Source organism: Condylura cristata, unplaced genomic scaffold (genome assembly GCF_000260355.1).
Source record: "Condylura cristata isolate star-nosed mole 26May11 unplaced genomic scaffold, ConCri1.0 scaffold00002, whole genome shotgun sequence".
NCBI lineage: Eukaryota > Metazoa > Chordata > Mammalia > Eulipotyphla > Talpidae > Condylura > Condylura cristata.
The window spans coordinates 4,688,883-4,699,100 of record NW_004567103.1 but is presented as its reverse complement, the minus strand read 5'-3'; positions in this window follow the sequence as shown (position 1 = coordinate 4,699,100).

Here is a 10,218-nt window from a genome sequence, read left to right as displayed (position 1 = left end):
CGGTCAGGAGAGGTCTGCCAGCCATGTGGTCACCTCCGGGGCAGGCGGGGATCGAACTCATGCGAGGTGGCTTTAGCTTCTTAGCGCTGTGCTTTAACCCGCTGCGCCACCAGGGAGGGCCGGTCTGGTTTCTCTTTTTAAAGCAGTTGCATTTCTTTTGTGAGTTACCTGTTTCATATATTAGTAAATTGAATACTGCTCCTATAACACGCTAAATATTGTTGGTGATCTGGATGGTTGCAGAATTAACCTACTTAGCTGCCACAGCAAACTGCTGAGGACTTGGCATATGAAGATGACAGGGACTTTTCCGTTCACAGTTTTGGAGGCCTAGCGTCCGAAGTCGGGTGGCCGCCGGGCCTTGCGCCCTGTGAAGGCCCAGGAAGCGCCCGCCCTGACTCCTCGCTAACGGCTGCCTCTTCCCAGCAGCCCCGGCGGGCGCTGTGCGGGGTGTGGCCTGTGGCAGTGAGTGACGGTAAGTCTACCCCCGGTGAGCTTCCTTCCCTCATTCCCTGTACACGTTCCGTAGAATTTTATTATGAATGTTCTCCATAAAACTTGTATTTATTTAGAAAAGCCTATCTGATCAGCATGTTTGTCAAAATATTTAAAGTTCAAGTTATTTTTCCTATTATTATGCTCATATGTATGTGTTACTGTTATACCCAGAAAGCACAGTGTTGCATATTACAATAACTTGTAATTTCTTGTTGAATATGTGTGCATCTGTGGACGATTTTGAAAATGTTTCAGGTGAACATCAGGAGATATATATTCTTGCTTTGGGGACGACAATATTAAATATCTTTTACTATGATCTATTATAATGTTTTATGGTATGTTCTCCTTGTATTTTCAAACAATTTGCAAGATGTGAATGTGCTGCTATATTATTTAGACTATACGATTCCAGAGCTCTGGTCTTTTATTGTTCACTATAACTTTAACAATATCAATTAATTCGCTTTTCATGTTAAGATATTTTGCTTGTTTCTATTTGATGATATTTATATTGATTTCTTGCTCTTGTTTACAGTTCACTGGCTTATCACACATTGTATCACTAATAATTGAATATAATTTTAATTATTCTGCTTTGCCCTTAAATCTGAAATCTGTATTATAGATGTATTTTTTGTAAATTAATACAATTGTATTAGTTGTATTTGCTTGACATCTGTTTTCTTTTTTTTTTTTTTGATATTTAACTTTTCTCTAATACTTTATGGAAAGTGATCTATTTCATTTTGCCACCTTAATTTTCAATTTTCCGGCTATATTATATCTCTTTACCCTGAGATTTCTAAATCAGATGTTTTTTGAAAAAAAAAATTGTAGAGGCAGAAAATAGTAGAGAAGGTAGCAATCGAAAGTCACAGAATTTGGGGGATATAATTTGGATACATCTTCTCCCAAACCTTCCCAAAACATTTTGAAGCAGGTGTAACTATTTTCAGATAAAGAAATTCCACTCACTATTTTCAGATAAAGAAATTCCACGGGGACCAGATGGCCACAAAAGCCAGGTTTGAGGCTTCTAAAATCCTACTGTTTCTATGACCTTGGCCACAACACTGGCTTCCGGTGTAGGCTCAGACCATTGCGACCTCTTAAGAAGCATGTGCAGAAATGCAATGCAACTCCTGCTTCTTTCACCTAGAAAGTCTTACTGTGAAAGCAAGTCAGACGCACCCAACAATGTGCTCAGGAATATGATTTACTCACAAGTGGAAACAGAATCCCCAGAAGCACAGCTCCCCTCCAGGCCCAGAGCAGTAAGGGGTTGTAGGTGTGAACAGCAGCCACAGCCCATTCTGCCACCACACCACAGAGGACCTTGCGAAGGTACTTAAAGTCCTTTGCATGGTTTTCCTAATTTATGCAGAGATCCGCTTTTTGGGACCATATCGGGTTTCAGTTTTCTGCAAGGATAAAATGAGATAACACACCCACAGACACAACACACACACACACACCCAGACACAATGTAAAAACACAGAAAGGCACAGAAAATGCTGAATACATTGTAGCGGGTTTTATTAGATTATCTGCTGGGGTGCTTTGTTAATTATGGTCACAACTCCTTGGATTCTCCCCGTGCCTGGAAGCCCGCGCTATTCACCACTGCACTGCAGCCTCAGCCTCTCAAAGGGTCCTGAGTCCGGGATGGAAGTGCCATTCCCCAGAATGGGGTGGGGGTGGTCCTGCATTCGGGCCCACCACACCACCCCAGCGGGCAGACATCCGCAGTTGGAATTCCTCGTGGAAGACCACAGGCCTCCCACAAACATCCGAGTGTGTGCAGCTGAGCTCTGAGACGCCCAGGCCTGGGACCAGAATCTGCTCTCCCAAGGCCCAGCATTTTGCAAGGCTCAGCATTGCAAAACAGTCATTTTGAAAACGGGCAATCACACAAGGAAAAGATTCCTTCAGGTGATCCCTGGGCTTGTATCACAGACATTTGCTTAACGAGCAAAAAATGAGTCTCTCCGCAGCTTTCAAACCGGAGCGCACAGGGAAACAGGGCGGCAAGCTCGGGTCTGACTAGGTGACAGAGCGCACCCTGGGCGTCCCAGGCAGAGCCAGGCGGGGCAGAGCTGGCCCGCTCCTGCCTGTCGGCGGCCTTCTAACTGGCAGGGTGGGACCCCTTCCCGCAGGGTGGAGTTGGACAGCTGTCCAGCCCCCAGCCCCCGCCCTGGCGAGAAACCCCCCATTTACTTGCCAATAAGCAGACCAAACCAGCAGTCCTCAACTTCCCTAAACTGTACTTCACGGTTATTTTGAAAAAGCCGAGTAAGGGGTGAAGATATAAAACACCGTCCCCGGCAATTTCCCATCCATGTCGCAAGACTTGGCTGAAGCGTCACAGGACCAGAGCCGGGGCGGCCTTAGGATGTGCTTGGAGGGGAGGGGGCTCAACTCACACGCTGTTCCCATGGCGACGTGGGGACACTTGTCCTCTCTTTGGAAAATGAGTCCACATTCCAATTTCTATCACTTTTCTCTCTCTTCAGCTTTTCCTCAATCTTTGTTTCATCCCACAGGCCTTGAACTTATTTCAACCAAAACAGAAGCAAATAAATAACTTGCAAAACAAACTGAATAGTTTTCACATCTTCTATTTCATCATCCCAAAGGTCAGTGTTTAAATCTGTCCTATTTTCCCGTAGACACTGTGATATGGCCACTTGACTCCATCCTCTCACCCCCACACCTCGAACCCCCACACCTCGGACCTGTATCACCTCTGGCCTGTATCACCAAATAAATAAATCTTTAAAAAATACAAGTGATTTGAGGCTGATCTGCCCAGGTTGCTGGCTTAGCAGATACGTCTCCCCTGTGGTTTTGGGTCCTGAAATCTCAGAAGGAAGCAACAGGATGATGAGAATGATTGTGAGAAGGAGCCCAGGCTTGCTGAGGGGTTAAAATGAAGTGTTTTATTATTATAAGTATTATTATTATTAACCTGTAGTTGTACTTATCAATTAGCTGTATACATGGAGATAATATCTATAATTTACTAAGCATACTGCTAATATTACACGTGGATTTTTTTTTTTTACTATTTTTATACTTTCTTCAGGGAGGCTTTTCTTTTTAAAAATAATAAAAATTTTTATCTTTATTTTCTAGCTATTCTGTAAACTTCTTCGGTCCTATTTTTCCCCACCACCATCCCTTGTGTCCTTTTTCCCTTCCCTTCCCCCTCCTTCTTAATTTCAGAGCCCTCAAGATGTTCGCTGCTGTCCAGTAGTTTTTGAAAGTGCTTAATGTTGTCCAGTTGCTTGTTCTGTGAATGTCAGGTAACTGTTTTTATCTTGCTGACTTACTTTGTGAGAATAGCACATATCAGAAAACTACCAGAACATAATTGGTGCACATAATTCTCTCCAGTTCTCCCCATTTTGTTGAAAATGGTTGTATTCCCCCTTTCTCCTGGCTGTATAATACTCCACAGTGTGGATGTGCCACATTTGCTTATCCATTGATCATTGGAGATTTAGGCTCCTTCCATATCTGAACTATTACAAATAAACATATGAGGCCTGTTTTGTTGATGATTTGATACTCTTTACATATATGCCCGTGAATGAGATTATGAGGTCATAGTTTTTGAAGGTGAGCCTGTTCACATGATGAATTCACATTTCCACCAACAGTTGCTGCTCACAGTTTTCTGACATGTGCTATTCTCACGAGTCTGGAATGTTCTCTATTAGGAGTGACTTGGCTTCTGAATCATGTCTTCCATGAGTTGTCCATATCTGCAACCCATTTGTTAGTAGGATTTATTTGATTTTTTTTTGTGAATTCTTTGTAGATTTTTTTAATGTCTCTTGGATATTAACCCTTTGCAGATACGTTATGTAAATATTTTCACTCACTCAGTTGGGTGTCTTAAATTATCTTGTATTTTCTTTCACTGTACAGATCTCAATTGTTTATTTTTTATTTTAATAGGAAGTTAAGTGCACATAAAGCATCACGTTGTTGCTATTGTGGAACATATCCTCCACGGTGCTGTGTATTTCACTGTTGCAGATCTTACATCTAAATTTTTAATCCATTTGTAATTTAGTTTTGCGTATGTGGTCATGAGCTATCTGTTTCACTCTTTTCGTGTGATTTTCCAGTTATCCCAGAACTGATTAAAGAGACTGGCTTTCCTTCATTTTATGGTCATGGGTGTCTTATCCTGGACTTTTGATCCTGTTCCATTGGTCCATGAATCTATTTTTGTGCTGATATCATAACTTTGTTAATACTGTTGCTTTGTAGTAAAATTTGAAGTTGGGTAGATGTTGCCTCCTTTTCTTTCCTTTTATCTTAAGGATGATTTTGAAATTTCAAGCCTTTTGTGGCTCCATGTAAATCTGAGCGTTTTTGTGTTCAGTTTCTTTCAAAAGTATCACTGGAATTTTGATGGAGACTGTATTAATTTTTTTTTAAGATTTATTTATTTGTGCACACAGAACTGGGGTACAGGCGGTGAGAGTCTTCACCAGAGACAGAGTGGGGAACAAAACAGGCAGATCTATGAAGTACACTGCTGAGGGGAGCAGCGGGCGGGTCAGGAGAGGTCTACCGTGCCATGTGGTCACCTCCGGAGCAGGCGGGAATCAAACTCATGCAGAAGCGGCTTTTAAATACTCAGTGCTATGTTTTAACCCGCTGCGCCACCAGGGAGGGCCATGTATTAATTTTTTAAAAAAGATTTATTTATTTATGCATACAGAACTGGGGTACAGGCCAGAGATGCAGGGGTGGTGAGAAGCTTCACCAGAGAGAGACTGGGGAGCAGAAGTCAGACAAAGTTCATTGCTGAGGGGAGCAGTGCACGGGTCAGAGAGGTCTGCTGTACTCTGTGGGTCACCTCTCTGGCCGGGGATCGAACTCATTCTGAAGCGGCTGCGGCCAGCTTGCAGTGCTGCGCCTTAACCCGTTGGGCTACCAGGGAGGGCCTATATTAATTTTCCACTAATATTTCATTCTTTATGATTTCTTTCATGTTGGTAAATGATGCTTTATGGCTTTCAAGGAAGCTCCTTACTGTTCTTTTCGTCTTGATTGTTAACCTTGATGTTTAAGGGGTTCTTTTTTCTTAAATATCTTAGTCTTAAATAGTCTTTTTCATTATACTTAACATCCCAATCTATGATCTTGGAATATCCTTCCAACTCTTATTATGCCAGTTACATTTTTTAATGCTATCTTTTAGTTCTTCTTTTAATACTAACTTTTAGTTCACCTTTTACATGTTTTTAATGTCCCATTTTAGGTTTATTCCAAGATATGTTTTTGAATCTAATATAAAGGGAGCTATTTTCTTGATTTTTTTGCATTTTCTCTGCATATTGAACTTGATCTGTGATATCTGACCACTAGCATACTGAGGTAGGTTCCGTCTATTTCCATCCTACTTAGAGTTTTTATTCTAAATGGACGTTAAATATCAAATGTTCCCATTAAAGTTATCATACAGTTTCCACCTTTACTTTTATTGACATGGTATATTACATCAATTGATTTATGCATATTAGGCCTTCTTTGCTTACCAGGCCTGAATGCCACTTGACTGTGATGTATAACCTTTGTGAGATACTGCTGAGTTAAAATGGGCTGGAATTTTGTTGAAAATTTTCCATCAATATCCATCAAGGATACTAGTTTCTAATTTTCTTGTGCTGTCTTGTCTGGTTTCAAACTAAGGCAATGCTGGCATCTTTCTCCACCTGTGATCCAGGCATCTACCACCTCCATAGCCATTTTTCTGTTGCTTTATAAGATCTGCTTTATGATTTCTTTCATGTTGCTAAGTTATACTTTGCAGCTCTCAGGGAACTTCTTTCTGTCTTGATGTTAACCTTGATGTTTAAAGGGTTCTTTTTTCTTAAATATCGAGCCCTCCCTGGTGGCGCAGCGGGTTACAGCACAGCACTAAGAAGCTAAAGCCACTTCCTCATGAGTTCCATCCCCGCCCCAGAGGTGACCCACATGGTGCAGCAGACCTCTCTTGGCCGGCCCACTGCTCCACTTAGCAGTGTATTTCATCAGTAAGCCTGTTCTTCTCCCCGCTCTGTCTCTCACCACCCCTGTACCTCTGGCCTGCACCCCAGTTCTGGATGCATAAATAAACAAATCTTTAAAAAATATATCTTAAATCTCTCTCTTCAGTCCCTTTGTGTTTCCAATCCTTCCGATGGAAACCTGCTGACCATCCAACTGGCGTGCCCTTATAGTCTTTTTTCTCTCGACGTTTTAATACTCGGTCCTTGGTGTTAGTTCTGAACAGTGTTATTGCTCTGTGTTGGTATCTGTCTGTACGGTGTTGCTTGCAACTCAAACTGGTTCATTTCTCAGCTTGGGACGGTCTTCAATGATTATTTCTTTAAATAGGTTTGTAGGCAGTTTCACTTTTTCTTCTCCTGAAATGCCTGTGATGCAGATCCTATTTGCTTTTAGTTGTCCCGGAGAGTTTTTACACAATTTTCAACTTTTTAAATTCTCTTACCCTACCGTGTTTTACTCTGTGTTCTCCCACATTATGCTTCTCAGCTCATGAATGAACTCTGTTGCTTCTTTGTTAGTGGTATTCTTTAAATCAGCCACCATACTTCTTAACTGCATTATTTCTGACTGCATCTGCCTCACATTTTCACTATCTTTGCCATGCCATTTTAGATCTCCCTTTGTTCCCCTCATGTCCACCAGTGTCCCCAGGATGTTTGTCCTAAGTTCCCCTCCCATCACACTTCACAAGCCACCGAGGAGGGCTCTTCCCGAGGCTTCTGCTATTCATCGCTCCGTACCATGTTCTTTTCTCTCCTCATTTCATTTTTGCATGTATTTTAGAAAGAATAGATTTTCAACTGTTGTTTTGCATCTGTGGCGTAGCCAAGGGGCCAGGGCCTGGCAAGGGGTAGTAGGTTTCAGTGACAACCAGGTTAACGGCACCAAAGGATCACCTCCAGGGGATGTACGAGTGTGAAACTACTACTGTGAAGCCTTTCTTCATGGGGTGGTGGGTGTTCTGGTTATCTCAGCCTGGACTTCAGGGGCAGCCTCTTCTCTCAGGATATCCAGGCTGCCTGACCCAGTCCAGGCTGTAGCTGTCTCGTGCTGTGAACCAACCTCAGGTTCAACCAGCAGCCCCTGCTCTGTGCCCCAGCTGTGCCACGCAGGAGGAGAGCACCATCCGCCTGCACACTCCATCTAGCCTGGAAGCCCAGGTATGTCAGTGTCAACAGCTGGGAGTGGGGGGGTTGGCACACGGTGCCTCCTCCCTCCTGAGGGCTAACTCTGCTGGGATCACGCTAAAGAGTTCACACAGAGTGTTTTCTGAGTCTCCGGGTTGTTGCAATGCTCCCCTGTATGTTCTGATCATCAGTTTCTCTCAGCACTTTTGGCTTGACTTGCGTCAGACTTTCTGTGCCTTTCTCCTGGGAGGTAGCAAGCTTGGGGTCTTCACTCTGTCGCCATCTTCCTTTCACCATGAAATGGAGTGCCGATGAGGCTTCCTGGTAGGACATCGGACACACTCCCGGGTTCCCCACACTGTCATCTCACGCACGTGACACAGTACCATGTAACAGGTGCCGTATAACAGGTGCATTAATGGCCTTTCTTGCTGTGACAACAAGGAAAAAGATTTGCTTCCCCTTTGAAGCACTGGGAAGGTACAAACAGGAATAGAAGTTGGAGAACATATATTCCTCGTATTGAACAAAATATACTCAGAGAGATTCTTTTTCTACCAACTTGCCAAAGGGTCTGCTGCCCTTGGGCAGTAAGAAGCCTTGGCCTGAGAGTCTGTGCTCTGGCCCCGGGGCTGATCTGACTCTCCAACCCTCATCATTAAAAGTGAGTGGCATGAGTGAAATTGCTTCCCAACCGTTCTTTCCACAGGTTGCTTTTATTTGCATGTTTCTGGAGGAACATTTGTTTGAAAAGATTCTTACCACCAGAAGAACAACTTATAACAATTCAATTTCCTCCCGAAGTCTGCATTCAAAAACACATATAGAGCTTCAGTAAGCAAGAAATAAACAAGGTTAGCACAGCAAACTGATAAAATACTTTCCCAAAGTAAGTGAGTTAATTTCAGTCAGCCGGCAAGATCTTATCACTTGAAAATACAGGGTTTCTGTCAAGTTCTTAGACAAACTGAAATAAGCTGCTGGACTCCTGTTACTCTCTAGGAGACTGCGGATGGGAGACAGGCATCTGATTACCTCATTGCTGCACCAGCAGCAATTTCTGCATCTCCACGGTTCTACTATTCTTGCCAAATTGGGCAAGATAAACAGATGAGACTTGAAGAAAGCAGCAAAGTGGACAGAGGTGTAAATATACTAAACCTACCTTTGTTCTAAGGGTTAGGACAATAACCATTATTACCTACTAGCAATCAATCATTTATTTTTATAGAGAGTTCAATGTCAAAAGTTTAATATTAAAAATAATAATTTTGGGGCCCTCCCTGGTGGTGCCACGGGTTAGAGCACAGTACTGCAAGCTAGCTACAGCTGCTTCAGTGCGAGTTCGATCCCTGGCCCCAGAGGTGACCCACATGACACAACAGACCTCTCCTGACCCGTCCGCTGCTCCCCTCAACAATGTACTTCGCCCATATGCCTGTCTTGCTCCTCACTCTGTCTCTGGTGAAGCCTCTCACCACCCTTGCTCCTCTGGCCTGTAGCCCAGTGCTGTAGACATAAATAAAATATTTTGAAAAACATAGATAATAATTTATAAAAATAATAATTTTTTTGATATATTAATAAGTTTTATATTCTCTGATAAACCAGACAATTTTGAGAGAAACTTGAGCTTCGAGCTACAACAGCAACCCACGCTTAGCTTACCCTGAACATTACAGCCAACCATCAAACATTAGGTGTCAGAGGTGTTAACGAACCAAACAAACAGACAACTACAAACTAGAGACATCCCGCAGGGCAGGGTGAGGGGCAAAGAAGGGAAGGAGCGCACAGGGCTCTGTGGTGATGGTGCTGGGGGGGCTGGGGAGGAAATTCGTGGGACGACACGGGGCGAGGAAGGGTGAACATTGTCTTAAAATGGACAATGATGTATGATACATGTAAAGAAATAAATAGTTTTCAAAAATTAGGTGTTAAGAAAAAGAATGCCGAAGGTACAGAACTGAATCACTTTGAACTGAAAGATGGAGCTTTTATTTGCTGAGACTGATAAGCCAAGACAACTAGAATGGATTCCTTTGATCAAAAACTTCCATGAAGTTGGTCCACCTTATCCAGTCAACAACTAAGAAAAAAAATCCAAACCTGGGGCCCTCCCTGGCGGCACAACGGGTGAAGGCGCAGCACTGCAAGCTGCCGCAGCTGCTTCAGTGCGAGTTCGATCCCCGCCTGCCCCGGAGGTGACCACAGGGCGCGGCAGACCTCTCCTGACCCGCCCGCTGCTCCCCTCAGCAGTGTGTTTCAATCTATTGGCCTTTTCTGCTCCCTGCTTTGTCTCTGGTGAATCCTCTCACCGCCCTCTGGCCTGTACCCCAGTCCTGTATGCATAAATAAATAAATCTTAAAAAAAAAAAAAAAAAGGAAACACAACCAGCACACCATAATCATTAAAAAAAAAAATCCCAAATTGATCTATCAATCAAAGCTTTAAAATCTAAGCTAACAGTGTTGATGGGGACTTTCATGTGCCGCCAGGGAGGGCCTCAAGTTTGAA